The following is a 14,756-nucleotide window of genomic DNA, read 5'->3' on the forward strand; positions in this document are numbered from 1 at the left end:
ATAAGAGAGAAAAAAGCCCCTTAATGAAAGAGAGGATCAGAGAATTGAGAGAAAAACACTGTAGCAACAAGAATTGAACTTGTAATCAAATTCAAAAGAAATATATACTAGAACTAATCTCCTCGGACTATGTCGAGGATGATTTTCTTTGGATAAAACCAGTTTATCTTTGTTTTCTTGTCATTTGGACCCACTTAAATTGTTGTTCAACTCATCAGGGCCTAGTTTTCTTACACACTCTCTACAAATTCATTGTATTGGGCTCTTTGGGCTTAGATCCTTTTACCTTTTGGGCTTAGGAACCAAATTGTGTCCTTACAATTGGCGCCGTCTGTGGGAACTTCTTGTGCTTAGGTGAATTTAACGTCTAGTTATGGTAGGTTTAGGGCCAAATAGGGAGGAATTTATGGGGTCCCAACGTCATAATCATTTCTCAATCTTAAGTGAAGAAGGGATCGGGAGGTTAGTGTGCATACCACCTATGCTAGTAGGGGCCAATCTCAAAGTGAGAGTCACGTCTCTCATGAAGAGACTACTAGCACCATGCAGCTGGAGATTGACCATTTGTGAAGGAGGTTATGCTGCGAACGATGAAGGACTCCTTCAAATTCTGACTTTTCTTCTAATGATGATAGAGATGGTAGTTATAGGCCCAGGTCGAGGACTCCCCCCAGTGAATCTTTCTCATGTGATGAGGATTACTGTGAAAGACCGCGCCCCCGGCCCCCTTTTAATGAATGTTGAGCCAAACCTACGTGAATGGGTGGAGTCGTGTTATTGCCTCTCAAAATGGAGGTTCGACTAGTTATATTTTCCCCTTTAGATTAAGAGTTTTACAATGGAGTCGCCACTTATTTAATTATTGGAAAAATAAGAAAACCATAATTAAAAAATTCGTCATTTTATTAATTTGAAATTGAATTTACATTGAACATAGGAAATTACATGGCTTTGGTCCTAGATACAATCTAAGATAAAGTACATGGCTTTGTTTCCTAGTTACAATCTAGAAATTGAAAATTACAAGGATAAGCACTTGATCTACTAACCCTTGATCTAAGTTCGGAGGCTATGTTACAAGGTGGGAAGGTGTTAGGCACCCACCTTGCCCGGTGAAACCGGTCTTCTAGACTATGGTGGCCAACAATCATATCATATCATCCAATATGTCAATCAATTTACATGTTGAATTTAATGTGTGTGCATGCGATAAACCCTAATTCAATTTATTAAACATTGCCCTTGGATTGAAAAACAAAATTCTAGTGAATGTGTGTGTATGGTGATATCCTAGATTCAAGGACTTGAAAGAATTATGAAAGAAACATGTTTTTCATATTTTTGATGTAGATTTAAGATTAAAACTAGTGTTTATGCATGAACATGTGATGAACAACCAAGAACATGTGAAGAACATATAAGAACATTCAAACATATTCAAATGATTACTATCATGCTTTAATCTTAAACCCTTATCATGGTAACACAAAAAACAATTAGGGAAAGAGGTTATACCTTCATGCAAGATCCATATGGTGGAGGAGGAGACTTTTGAGGGAGATCCTAAGGGTGGAGGAAAAGAAGAGCTAGGAGAGGGAGAGTGAGTCTCACTCAATACCTTGAGTCTCAGGAAGACCAAGATATGACAAGACTACTCAACTTCACTAGAACTCAAGAGAGGAGAAGAGAGGGGGTTTTTTTGGTGCTTTGGAATGAAGGAGGGGAGGGTTTATATAGTAGTAGTGGAGGGAATATGAATGGAAGACCATTTAATGAGGGTTGACAAGGATTATGAACCTAGACCTCATTTTAGCCTTGGGGAAAATCTGGTGCATTAAATGGAGAGATTGGTGGGAGTGGGGAGCAAGCCAAAATTCGGTTTTCCCGTAGCTGCTGTAACAGCTTGTAGAGCCAACTTCGAAAAATCATATCTGACCCAATTCTGATCGGAATTGTCTCGTTCTTGTGCTCAAATTGAAGCCCCGGATGTCTAGTTTCTGGGAAAATTAATCTCATTCACAGATTCAAAATATTCTGAGAGATATTGATGAAATAGTGAGCAGAGGTCATTTGTTAGAAAATGGTTTCAGCACAATTAACATTAATAGGTCCCAAATTAGCTCCCAATTAACATTAAATGGCTCCAATCACTCCCATTTCAGAATTAATTGGTTCCCAATTTACTCTAATTAAAAGATAATTACAAAAATTACTCATTGAATAATTAATATTTAACTATCTAATTAATTAGGTGTATGCAACCTCACCATAAAATGTAGTCCTAACCAATTAAATTATGACACATCATTGATCTCAAATTGATTACACTTATAACCAATTGAAATCAATTGTTCATAATCACATATAGTCGGACTCAATTTGTGATAGTACATCTTAGCCATTAAAACTTGATTTAATGATAACTTTCAATCTAATGGTCCAATTAGGGCTTATGACTAGTCGATTTGATCGTTACAACATCAAGATTATTTTGGTGAAATGAGTCTAATGGCTAGAATCAAGATGCATATTTTTAAAGTGAAAGTACCATTTTGCCCTGCATGTGAGGTTAAATGCGGGTTGCAAAATAGGGTGTCAACAATTACCACCATGAATGCAAAGATAAGAGCTCATCTTGCAAAGGTCTGGGAAGCGATGCTATGAGCAGGGCATTAAACCAAATTTCCAAATCAACTTTCACACGTAGAATTAAAGGAGGAAAACTTCCTTGTCGATTTACTCAGCCAACATTCACCATGTACAATGGTCTAACGGACCCTGTAGAGCATGTAAGCCACTTCAACTAGAGAATGGCTGTTCACTCCAAGAATGAGGCCTTGATGTGCAAGATGTTCCCATCTAGTTTGGGGCTTGTGGCAATGAGATGGTTTGATGGTCTGGGACTAGGTTCTATTAGTTCCTTTAAGGAACCCATTCGAGCATTTGGATCTCGTTTTGTTACTTGCAGCAGAGTTTCTCGGCCTTTGGATTCTTTGTTGTCCATGACCATGAGAGAGGGGGAGACCCTGAAAACATATTCTGACAGATACTGGGAGATGTTCAATGAGATTGATGGAAATTTCAATGATGTAGCCATAAGGACTTTCAAGGTCGGCCTATCCACCGAGCATGATTTAAGAAAATCTTTGACAAGGAAGCCTATTAGAAGTGTGCACCAGCTTATGGACAGTATTGATGAGTACAAGCGGGTAGAAGAGGACCAATAGCATGGGAAGGGGAAGGCTAAGGTTATCCCTCAGAATATGAGGGATTTTAGGTCGAATAGATATAACAATAATCTGTCTCGAAGAGACTTTGCTAGGCAATCTGAGTCGACTGCTACTCAGGTGGTCAGCATAGTGTTCTATGAGCCAGTGCATTAAGTCTTGAAAAAAATTAAGAATGAGCCATACTTTAAATGGCCAAATAAGATGGGAGGAGACCCTATGAAGCACAACCAAAGCCTTCATTGACAATACCATTAGGAGTGAGGGCATACCACAGAAGATTGTAGAACTTTGTGGAGTCATCTAGAGTAGCTGGTCAAAAAAGGAAAGTTAAAGCAATTTTTATATCAGCCCAGTAGGCAAAGGGGCCAGACAGGATTGGGATCTCAGAGAGATGCTTCTTTGAGAGCCCCTTTAGGCACAATTAATGTTATTCTAGCTGTTCTGGGGAGGACTGGTTCTCGTCCCTCTTGGGTGTTGTCCATAGCTCGGCCACATGTAGAGGACTCCACCCTTGAACTGAAAACAGCTAAGATGGAGGTCTGACTAGCGTTGAGTTTCTCGAATGAGGACAAGGTTGGAACTATATAGTCACACGATGATGCCCTAGTGGTCACCCTAAGGTAGAAGGGTATGATGTGAAGAGGGTGTTGGTGGATCAAGGCAGCGAGGCAAAAATCATGTACCCTGATTTGTATAAAAGGGCTAAACTTGAAACCTGAGGATTTGATAGTTTATGATTCACCTTTGTTAAGCTTTGACGAGAAAGTTGTTTCGAAGGGTTAAATTAGACTACCGGTACAAGTAGGTTTGGAAGTGGTGAAGGTGAACTTCATTGTAGTGGATACTTACTCCCTCTACTTTGCCATTATGGCAAGACCCTGGCTTCATACTCTAGGGGCTGTTTCTTCCAACCTACACTTGAAAGTAAAATATCCATTTGGGGACCAGATTGAGAAGCTGGTTAGGAGTCAGTCCATGGCTAGGCAGTGCTTGGTAGCTGCAGTTATGCATCAACCTGAAGTTGAGTCCTCAGCCTCTACTGAGGGGGGCTTATAGTAATCAAAGATTCCGGTGTTATCTATAGATGTGGTGTTAGAAGGGGAAAAGTGTGAGAAGTTAGAGAAAATTGTTATAAATGATGATTCGGAAAAGTTTTTTCAGGTCGGAGCTCAGCTGCCTCCTCAAGAGAAGGAAGAGCTGATAGTGTTTCTTAAGAAGAATATTGATGTGTTTGCATGGAGTGCTTAAGAAGCTCTTGGGGTGGACCCAAACTTCATTTTTCATCATTTAAATGTCAACCTGGTTGTCATCCCCAAAAAGCAACCACCTCGGTGTTCATCTAAAGAGCATTCTAATGCTGTTAAGGATGAGGTGATCAAACTTAAGCAGGCTGGGGCTATTAATGAGGTGTTTTACCCTGACTGGCTGGCTAACACAGTGGTGTTGAAGAAGAAAAGCAAAAAATGGCAAGTATGTGTAGATTTCACAGATTTGAACAAAGCTTGCCCCAAGGATCCTTTCCCTATGCCCTGAATAGATCAGTTGGTGGATGCCACTGTAGGCTATCCTCGGATGAGCTTTTTGGATGCCTTCCAAGTGTACCATTAGATACCTTTAGCTTTGGATGATTAGGAGAAGATAGCTTTTGTTACTCCTACTAGAAATTACTACTACAATGTGATGCCATTTGGTTTAAAGAATGCAGGGTCTACCTATTAGAGAATGATGATTAGGATGTTTGAGCCACAGTTAGGAAAAAAATATTGAGGTTTATATAGATGATATGGTGGTAAAGAGTAAGTTAGAGTCCGAGCATGTTAGTGACCTCGAGAATATCTTTGAGATATTGAGGAAACACAAGCACCTTAATGCTTCTAAGTGCTCTTTTGGTGTTAATTCAAGAAAGTTCTTGGGGTATATGATCACTCATTGTGGAATTGAGATCAATCCTAACTAAATTAAAGCAATTAACAATTTATAGCCATCTTGGAATCCCAAAGAAGTCCAGAGATTAACAGGAATGACTGCCGCCTTGAACCGATTTATCTCTCGATCAGCGGATAGGTGCAGACCTTTCTTCTAGTTGTTGAATAAGTGGAAGGGATTTGAGTGGACTGAGGAGTGTGTCCTAGCTTTCTAGCTAGGGGTGTTCACAGTGCGGTGTGATGCGGTGCGATTTTAGGCCATTTTTAGCATTGCACTTTGTGGTGCGGTTTAGCCAAAATCATAACTACACCGCGCCTCATTTTTGCGGTCACATGTGTGGTGCAGTACGGTTTATAGTTTAGCCAAAATCATAACCGCACTGCACCTCATTTTTGTGGTCATATGTGCGGTGCGGTGTATAAAAATTCACCTACTATATAAAAATTCAACATATATATCACCAAACAATTCAAAATGTATCAATAATATCACTATCTCAAATTCTCAGGTATACATCAAACATGTAATGAAGTCAAGTACTTTGAATATGGTAGAGTGGCAAGCAACTTAAATGATTTAACTATCAAAATTTAATGCTCTTCAGTCTTCATTTTAGATCAAGAATATGAAGTAAAGAGTTTATGTGAAACACCAGTTACAAAGCAAAAGGGATTTACCCATACTCAAAGCAATTCTAGTTATGCCTACTAATTTCAAGTTTCAATTATCAAAACCAGGGTTTTTTTAGAAAATAACTACAAAACCCAAACAATATTATTAGTTAGGCAACGTTTCAAACATATTGCATTTCTAGCAATTCGACTATAGAGGAGTCAATTTTACTGTTCATATTGCCTTTTTTTGCAAGCGACGTAGGAAAGAAGTCGACTTCAGTGGAGTCGACTTCTACACAAAGAAGTCGACTTTAGTGAAGTCGACTTCTGTACAAAGAAGTCGACTTCAGTGAAGTTGACTTCTATACAAAGAAGTCGACTCCACTGAAGTCGACTTCCCCAAAAACCCACCAACTCCAGGTCCACACAACTAGCTTCCAGGCGAAGCATTCCAGGCGAAGAACCCAAGCGAAGCACGAACCCAGGCGAAGCCAGGCGCCGACGAGCAAGCGAACGCAGGCGCCGACGAACCCAGTTGCCGATTTCACCAAACCTCGACGAACCCAGGCGCCGATTTCTTCATCAGACCCCGACGAACCCAGTAACATCGATGGCGAAGCACGAAGAACACGCTCGGGTACGGCGAAGCACGAAGAACACGCTTCTCTGGTTGTGAGGTTTCTTTGAATTTCTACACAGGGAAATTGACTTCAGTGAAGTCGACTTCTTTGTATAGAAGTCGACTTCAGTGGAGTCGACTTCTTTGTAAAGAAGTCGAGTCCACTGAAGTCGACTTCTTTGTGTAGAAGTCGACTCCACTGAAGTCGACTTCTTTCCTACGTGGCTCACAAAAAAAGGCAATATGAACAGTAAAATCGACTCCTCTATAGTCGAATTGCTAGAAATGCAATATGTTTGAAACGTTGCCTAACTAATAATATTGTTTGGGTTTTGTAGTTAATTTTCTAAAAAATCCATCAAAACCATAATGTAAACAAGTCTAAAGCAAAGAAAAACTAGATTGAAGTGTAAACTAGATTGACTTTAACAACTTGTCCTAAGTGAATAGTATAATAGGCCAATAGATTAACTTTAACAAAGAAAAACTTGAATTGAACACATGAATACCTCAATATTAGAAGCAATTGGTACGGCAGTGAGTAGTCTAGGACTCTGGGTTGAAGTGTGGCTGCTAGGGTATTAAATTATTAATGTATTGATCTTTTTTCCTTATTACATATATATTTATATTTAATATTAATAAATAAATATATTAATATATATATATATATATATATATATAGAGGTGCGGTGTGGTGCGGTTTGTGCGGTTTTTATATTATAAAACTGCAAACTGCACTGCATCATGCGGTGCGGTGCAGTGCAGTGCATTGTTACTTGCGGTGAAGTGCGGTTATGCCATTTTGCAAGTGGTTTTGGTGCGGTTTTTGCGGTTTGTGCGGTTTGGTGAACACCCTACTTCCAGCAGCTGAAGGGATATCTTTCTCAGCCACCTATTATGTCCAGACCAAGGTTGATGAGATTTTGTTCGCTTACATTGCTATGGCTTCCTATGCTGTGAGCTTGGTGTTGATACGAGTTGATAGTGGTGTGCAGAGACCAGTTTATTATGTGAGTAAGTCGTTGCATGAAGTATAAGTTCATTATTTACCACTGGAGAAGGCTATTTTGGCAGTAGTATATGCTACACGTAAACTCCCTCACTACTTTCAATCCCACACAGTTGTTGTTTTAACCCATCTTCCGCTTCAATTACTACTTCAAAGTGCTGATTACATAGGAAGGATTGCCAAGTAGGGTATAATACTAGAGGCTTTTGATATCAAATACATGCCTCGCACCTCTATCAAGAGCCAAGTCCTCACAGATTTGGTGGCTAAGTTTGCTGAATCCCCATTGGAAGAGGAAGTTCAGAAGTAGAACATGGATAGAAAATCAGTTGGCATGTCTCCTTGCAAGAGCCTTTATCCTGGAGAATATTCGTTGATGGTGCAGCAAATCAAAGAGGATATGGAGTTGGGCTAGTTGTAATTTCTCCTGAGAAGATCATTATTGAAAAATCCTTAAGGTTAAGTTTCTTGGCCATAAATAATGAAGCTGAGTATGAGGCTTTATTGGTAAGGATGACTATGGTTCAGAAAATGGGAGGAAAAACGGTGGAGATATTTTCAAATTCGAGTTGGTTGTAAGCCAGACAGAGGGGGAGTTGGAGGCCAGGGATGTGAGAATGCAAAAGTTTTGAATTAGTTAGGCGCTTACATCAGGGTTCGAGTCCTTTACCTTACTATAAATCCTAGGAGTAGGATTATACATGCTGACTCTCTTGCCACTCTCGCAACCTCCTCGGCGTAGAGCTTACCTCGGGTTATCCTTGTTGAAGACTTGTGCAAACCTAATGAGATGAAGAGAGAGATGGTCCATATTCATCAAATTAGGGTGGGACCTAGCTGGATGGACTTCATTGTGCTATTCCTTAAAGAGGATATCTTGCTCAAGGGGAAGTCTGAGACTGATAAAGTGCGGAGAAAGGCTCCTCAATTTTGGCTGTCCGAGGACCAAAGTTGTACAAGCACTCTTTTTTTGGCCATATTTATGCATACACCATGAGGCAGTAGAGCTACTCCTAGAAGAGTTACATGAAGGGATTTGTGGAAGCCACACAGGAGGTAAATCCTTGTCTCACAGAGCCCTCATTCAAGGATATTGGTGGTCGAACAAGAGTACGTAAAGAAGTGTGACCAATGCCAAAGATTTGCTCCAAACATTCATCAACCGGGGGGTGTCCTCAATCCTCTGTCCAGCCCTTGGCCTTTTTATCAATGGGGCTTGGATATTGTAGGGCCTTTCCCTAAGGTAGTAGGGAATAAGAGATGGTTATTGGTCGACACGGATTACTTCACCAAGTGGGTTGAAGCTAAACCATTGACAAATATCATGGACGTGGATGCCAAGAGATTTTTTTGGAAAAATATTGTCACTTGGTTTGTGATCCCTCATTCCCTTATCTCGGACAATGGTCTTTAGTTTGATAGCAAAGCCTTTAAGAGGTACTGTTGTGACCTAGGCATTAAGAATAGGTATTCCACCTCGGCTTACCCATAGGGGAATGGATAGGTTGAGGCTGTCAATAAGGTCATAGTGAATGGGCTCAAGAAGAGGCTAAATGATGCAAAAGAAAAATGGGTGGAAAAACTGCCACACATCTTTTGGACATATCAGACTATACCTCGTAGGTTAATAGGAGAGACACCCTTTTCAATGACATATGGGGTCAAGGCTGTGATTCCTTTGGAGGCCAGATTCCCAATACTGAGGATGAACTTTTTCACTCCGAGCAACAATGATGGGCTATTAGAGAAGAGTTTAGATTTAACTGAAGAGCGAAGAGAAAATGCCATGGTTCAATTGGCATACTAACATAAGCTCAAGCAAGGGTACAACTCAAATGTGAGGTTAAGACCATTAGCGCCAGGAGACTTGGTATTAAGAAAATTTTTGGGTATTACAAAGAACCTAGCATGGGGAAAGTTAGGGCCCAACTGGGAAGTGCCATATTGTATCACCTCGATGGTTGGAATAGGTGCATATTATCTGGAAGATCTAGATGAAAATGTTGTACCATGCTCCTGGAATGTAAATAACCTGCGAAAGTATTATTATTAATGAAAGTCTTTTCTGCCATATTTTTGTTTATGACATTATACGTTACACTTCTTATTATTTGTTTAAGTATTAAACAGAACCTTAATTATGTCTGGCTCCTTGGACCATATACTTTGGGTAAATTAATACTTCCTATTATTTGTTTAGGTATCAAACAGAACCTTGATCATACCTGGTCATGCCTGGTTCCTTGGACCATATACTTTGGGTAAATTAATACTTCCTATTATTTGTTTAAGTATCAAACAGAACCTTGATCATACCTGGCTCCTCGGACCAGATACCTTGGGTAAATTGATATTTTTATATCATTTTTCTAAGTGTTTAGCAAAACCTTGGTCATGCCTAGTTCCTTGGACCACATACCCTGGATAAATTAATACTTCTTATCATTTGTCTAAGTATTAAACAAAACCTTGGTTATGTTTGGCTTCTCCGACCACATACCTTGGGTAAATTAATATTTCTTATCATTTGTCTAAGTATTAAACAGAACTTTAGTCATGCCTGGTTCCTCAGACCACATACTTTGGGCAAATTAATAGTTCTTATTGTTTGTCTAGGTATTAAATAGAACCATGGTTTGATCCGGTCTCTCAGACCACCTATCTTGGGTAAGCTAACATTCCTTTGACTATGAGAATACTAGACAAAACCTTGGCCATGTTAGGTTCTGTGGTTAGGAAAATTAATATTCAGTCTTACCATGCTAAATAACAAAGACTCTCATTGTAGTAACTTAGTCAAAAGGACACTTTTGAACATCAGATAAAGCATTTGCAAGTATTTTCATTATCAATTCATGAGCTAATTGTCATCTACAATTCCTTAAGTCTATTGTTAAGTGGAAGGTTATGTGGAGTCCTGAAGGGATAAATGCTCCACCATGTTTAGAAATTAAGAGAAAATCCAGTGATATGTAGGGGCCTTTGAGTTAATTCTGCTTAAGGTATGTTTTTGAAGTGAAGGATATACTTTGTTGAGATTGTAAACATATTATCGTTTATGCAAATAACTAAATGAAGTTGTGTCTCATTTTCGTATTGGTTAAGTGTTAAGTGAAATAGAAACTATGTTAGGAGTTGTATGAATATCATAAGAGTAAAGGAAAGGTTCATAATTGTCATTAAGTTAAGCCTTAGAAAAAGGCAAGTTGATTACAAAAGGGCAAATTGATTACAAATTCTAGAAACCAAACAACAGTAAAAAGGAAAAAAAAAAAAAAAGAAAAAGAAGAGAAGCTACTCTAAAAACTACTTTTTTATTACAATAGTCTTTTGCTAGGTCCTTGGTAGATTGGGTGAGTGCTGCTTTTGAGGATCCTAGGCCCTTACCCTTGAGGTCCCACTTAGCAGGCACAAGGAGAGTTGCCAGGACAATCTCCATCTTGGAAGGGACCTCTTTCTCTTTAGGGAGGTCCCAGGGAGTAGCTGGTGGCTTTGTGGCATCAGGGGCCAATCCCTTGATTGCGTCTATTTCTTTTTCAATAACCCTAGGCTACTCGGCCTCTTTGGAAAGGCTGTCAGAAGAGAGAAGGGCCTTGGCCAGGCTATCCTTACCAATATCTTCCTCCTCAGAGGCAGTATCAGCCTTGAAGCCGGCAAAGCTTGATGCACAGATGGCAGGAGGGAAGTATATGCTCTCTGCTCTCTTAACGACAGAGAAGGCCTCAACCCTGGCTTGGTTAAGGGCCTTGTTCTACACCTGGAGGTAGTAGCTCCTACACACTTCCGAAACCTCAGCTCTGAAGGCCTCCTCGGTCTTTGCCACCCCACATCATACCCTTCTTGCTTGGCTTGATCCCTAACCTTCTTAGCCTCCTCAAATTTCTTCTTAAGGACCGCGATTTGTTCCTTGGAGGTAGCCAGTTGGTCCTCGATTTGCTGGAGTTGCCTTTGTTGACCCTCAGCTTGCCTCTCAGCCCCTTTCAGGGCAGCTCCAGTACTCTTTTTGTCCCTGTCTGCCTCAGTTAGCTTCTTGTTCAACTCCTATATTCTTTTTTCTACCACGTTGAAGGCATCCACCACCGCAATGTGTCTCACTTCATCTCCCTTCATCTGCCTATGTGAGAAGATTACTATCTCCTTGGTCCTATGTACGACTTGAGTAGCCTATCAAGGAAAGAAGTATAATAATAAAATAAACAAAAAAAAAAAAAGAAAGAGAAAAGAGAAGAGGGTTGTAATTTTTGAATGTAAAAAAAGAAGAAAAAAAAACTGGGTGAAGGACTTTCCAACGCGAGATCCCTCTTTAGGTTGAGGAACACTTCATGCTTCCTCGTCGACCTAAGGTCGGCCATGTCGGAGGGAAGCAGTAGGGCCTGCTTCACAGCATTGGCTATGTACCCAGCCTTACCCTGCTGGAAGTATCTTATGGAGACATCACTCGGAAGAGGAGCTTCATCTAGCACTATGGAAGGGGTCCAGGCTGGGACTTCAATTTGTTGGTCTCTCTTCCTTGACGTAATGTCCCTCACTGGAGGATTTGGTTTATGCGACCTTGGCATGTTTGCCCCCCTCTGAGCCTTGGCCTCCTTCGATGGAGATTTCCTTCTCTCATCTATTACCTCCTTCCCCTTTTGGTCTCACTTCCTCTTTTTATTAGTGGGCTCAGGTTGGAAGGTTTATGTAGAGGGAAAGGTAGAGGGTTTAGGTTGGGCTGCCTTCTTGGACGTGTAGCCTCCAGCGTGGGATTCCATCAGCTCTTGGAGGCTCGTCCTCGTTTTAAATTGTAGCATCATCGTGTCTGGGATAGAAGGAACTTCTTGGGTACAGCTCACTTGGGCTGAAGACTTCAAATTCGTCTTTAGATTCAGGGATTTCAACTAATTCCTCCTCCTCCTTGATGATTGGTAGAGATGGTGTGGCTACTTCCTCAGCGATGCGTTGGAGTGGCAATTCTATCTGTTGCACACCTTCTAGACTAGGGTCGGAGACAAGATACGACATTGATCTGATGTAGACGTGGGTTCCTTGTCTTGATCACACACTTTGGTGCTTGGAAGCTAGACGAGATTGGAGTGTAGCCTAAAATTAAATGTGCCACCCTTAATTGTCCATCGCTATGAACGAATACCTCAGACTTGAGTACTCTGTTCAAATCTGGCTGATTGACAATGTTCAGATTCGGAATGGCTGAATACTTGTCTGGAAAAACATCAAAAACGTAAAAGCCTTGTTAGAATAAGCAATGCAAGTCAAAAGGAAGCCAAAGTACAAGTAAAAAATAAAGAAAAGGGGGAGCACGGGAGACACTGGTGAGAAAAAAGGGTATTATCATTTGAACAAAGAACCTAGACTTAGGAGCCCCACTTGGTGCCCCTTCTCTTATTGGGCAGTGGAGGCCATCATGCAACTCCCTGGAGGTAATTAGGTAATCCTTGTTCATGCCTTTGTTGGATTCGGGGAGGCACGATATAAGCGTAACCTCAGGGTACCTAGTCTTTTGATAATATCCTGCCCTGTTAAGTGGTGACGATTGTAAATCCATTAACGTCGTGGTGGGTGAGGTTCACGCCCATCTTATATTAAGGGCGTCTACGCTACCTAAGATCCTAAACATATTGGGGGCGCACTGAGTAAGGGAAAGCCTATAAGTTATAAGATAATCCCTAGTAACTTTGCCATAGGGATTCTTATCCCTCCCTTTATGAACGCAATCATGGGGATCACTACTTCTCCTTCCTACCTTCGGTGTGCCACCCTCCTGTTTGCAGTACCTAATGGACACTCTTAGTGGGATTCGATATTGAGCTTTAAAGCTCTCTATAATCATGGGGGAGTCTACTAAGTAGGCGAATCTACCCATTTGAAGAGGAAAGGAAGGGAATAGGTAGAAGAAACATGAACAAATTGAAGTGGAANATTGATCTTTTGTCCTTATTTTATATATATATATATATATATATATATATATATAGGGTGCGGTGCGGTGCGATTTGTGTGGTTTTTATATTATAAAACTGCAAACTGCACTGCATCATGCGGTGCGGTGTGGGGCGGTGTACTATTACTTGCGGTGAGGTGCGGTTTTGCCATTTTGTCGAAGGTTTTTATGTGGTTTTTGCGGTTTGTGCAGTTTTGGTGAACACCTCTAATTGCTAATTTTGTGGTAAGGTTTTCTACTAGCAGAGGATGTTGTTTGGGTTTGGGACTTATCTCTAGGTGGGGGCTAAAATGGTCAAATACTACTATTTGGTAAAATATGTAGTGTTTTACTATTATTTGAAAAATATTTAGTAATCTTCCACACTTTTAGAACTCGAGTTTTACAAAATCGAGTTTAGCGCATTACTCGAGTTTTTGGAACTCAAGTTCCATAAAAAATGGCCACTGTGGCACCTGGAACTTGAGTTCCATAGTTCCTTGCAAATAAAAAGTTCTACAGACTTAAAATTTCCTGTTTACACAGTTTTATTGACTGACTTTGCTCTTAGAAGACTTCCAGTTATTGTCTTCCTCGCACCTAACGAATATGCAAATAAAGAAAGAAGAAACAAAGAGAATCCCCAAGAAGTTCTCAGGTATTTATTGTGTTTTGGTTTAGAAAGTATGCTGACGTAGATAGAAAGCTACATCCCTCTGCCCCATGTCTAGCACCACTGCCAGCTCCATTTGAATAGTTTCCCTTTCCAATACCTTAGATAAAGAGTTAGAAAGGCGTGCAAAAGTACACTGATGTAACGTGTGGGAAGAGATTTTTGTTTGTTTGTTTTTTTTTTTAAAGTAAATAATGTGTGGCCGTGTGAGTATTGTGGGATGTGATAATTGGGAACGGTGATTTTTAAACTCGAGTTTCATGTTAAACTTCACAAACAATGATATAACACTACATATTTTTTTCAAATAGTGTCATTTGGCCATTTTGGCCTCTAGGTGGGTATGTTTTCCCTGATGTGAGAGAAAAAACAAAAAACCGAAGGAGGGTATTTGTCCAATTCTTAAAAGAGAGTTTTTTTTAAAAGCAGCTCATCATATTTAGGCTTTTTTTTCCTTGCATTTCCAAGGTTGGTCAAAGCAATAAATGCACTTTGGACTTATGCCCATAAGGCATTCATCAGTTGAATTCTATTTTGCCCCTTTAAACTCTCACTGGAATGAAATTTTTTCTTTTTTTTTTTTATGTCAAGGAACACTCTATCTCACAAAACTGCTAGGGGCAGTTGGAGACGCAGAGCTCCTTCTAAATCCTAAGACTACAACACACTTGAATGAAATATTTGGTGATTAAGTTCTAATACATATTTTCATATTTTAAATAACTTTACACATATTTCAATATATTTTTTCACCCACACATATAT

This window comes from Quercus suber, unplaced genomic scaffold (genome assembly GCF_002906115.3).
Source record: "Quercus suber isolate HL8 unplaced genomic scaffold, Cork oak 2.0 scaffold_100, whole genome shotgun sequence".
NCBI classification, from domain to species: Eukaryota; Viridiplantae; Streptophyta; class Magnoliopsida; order Fagales; family Fagaceae; genus Quercus; species Quercus suber.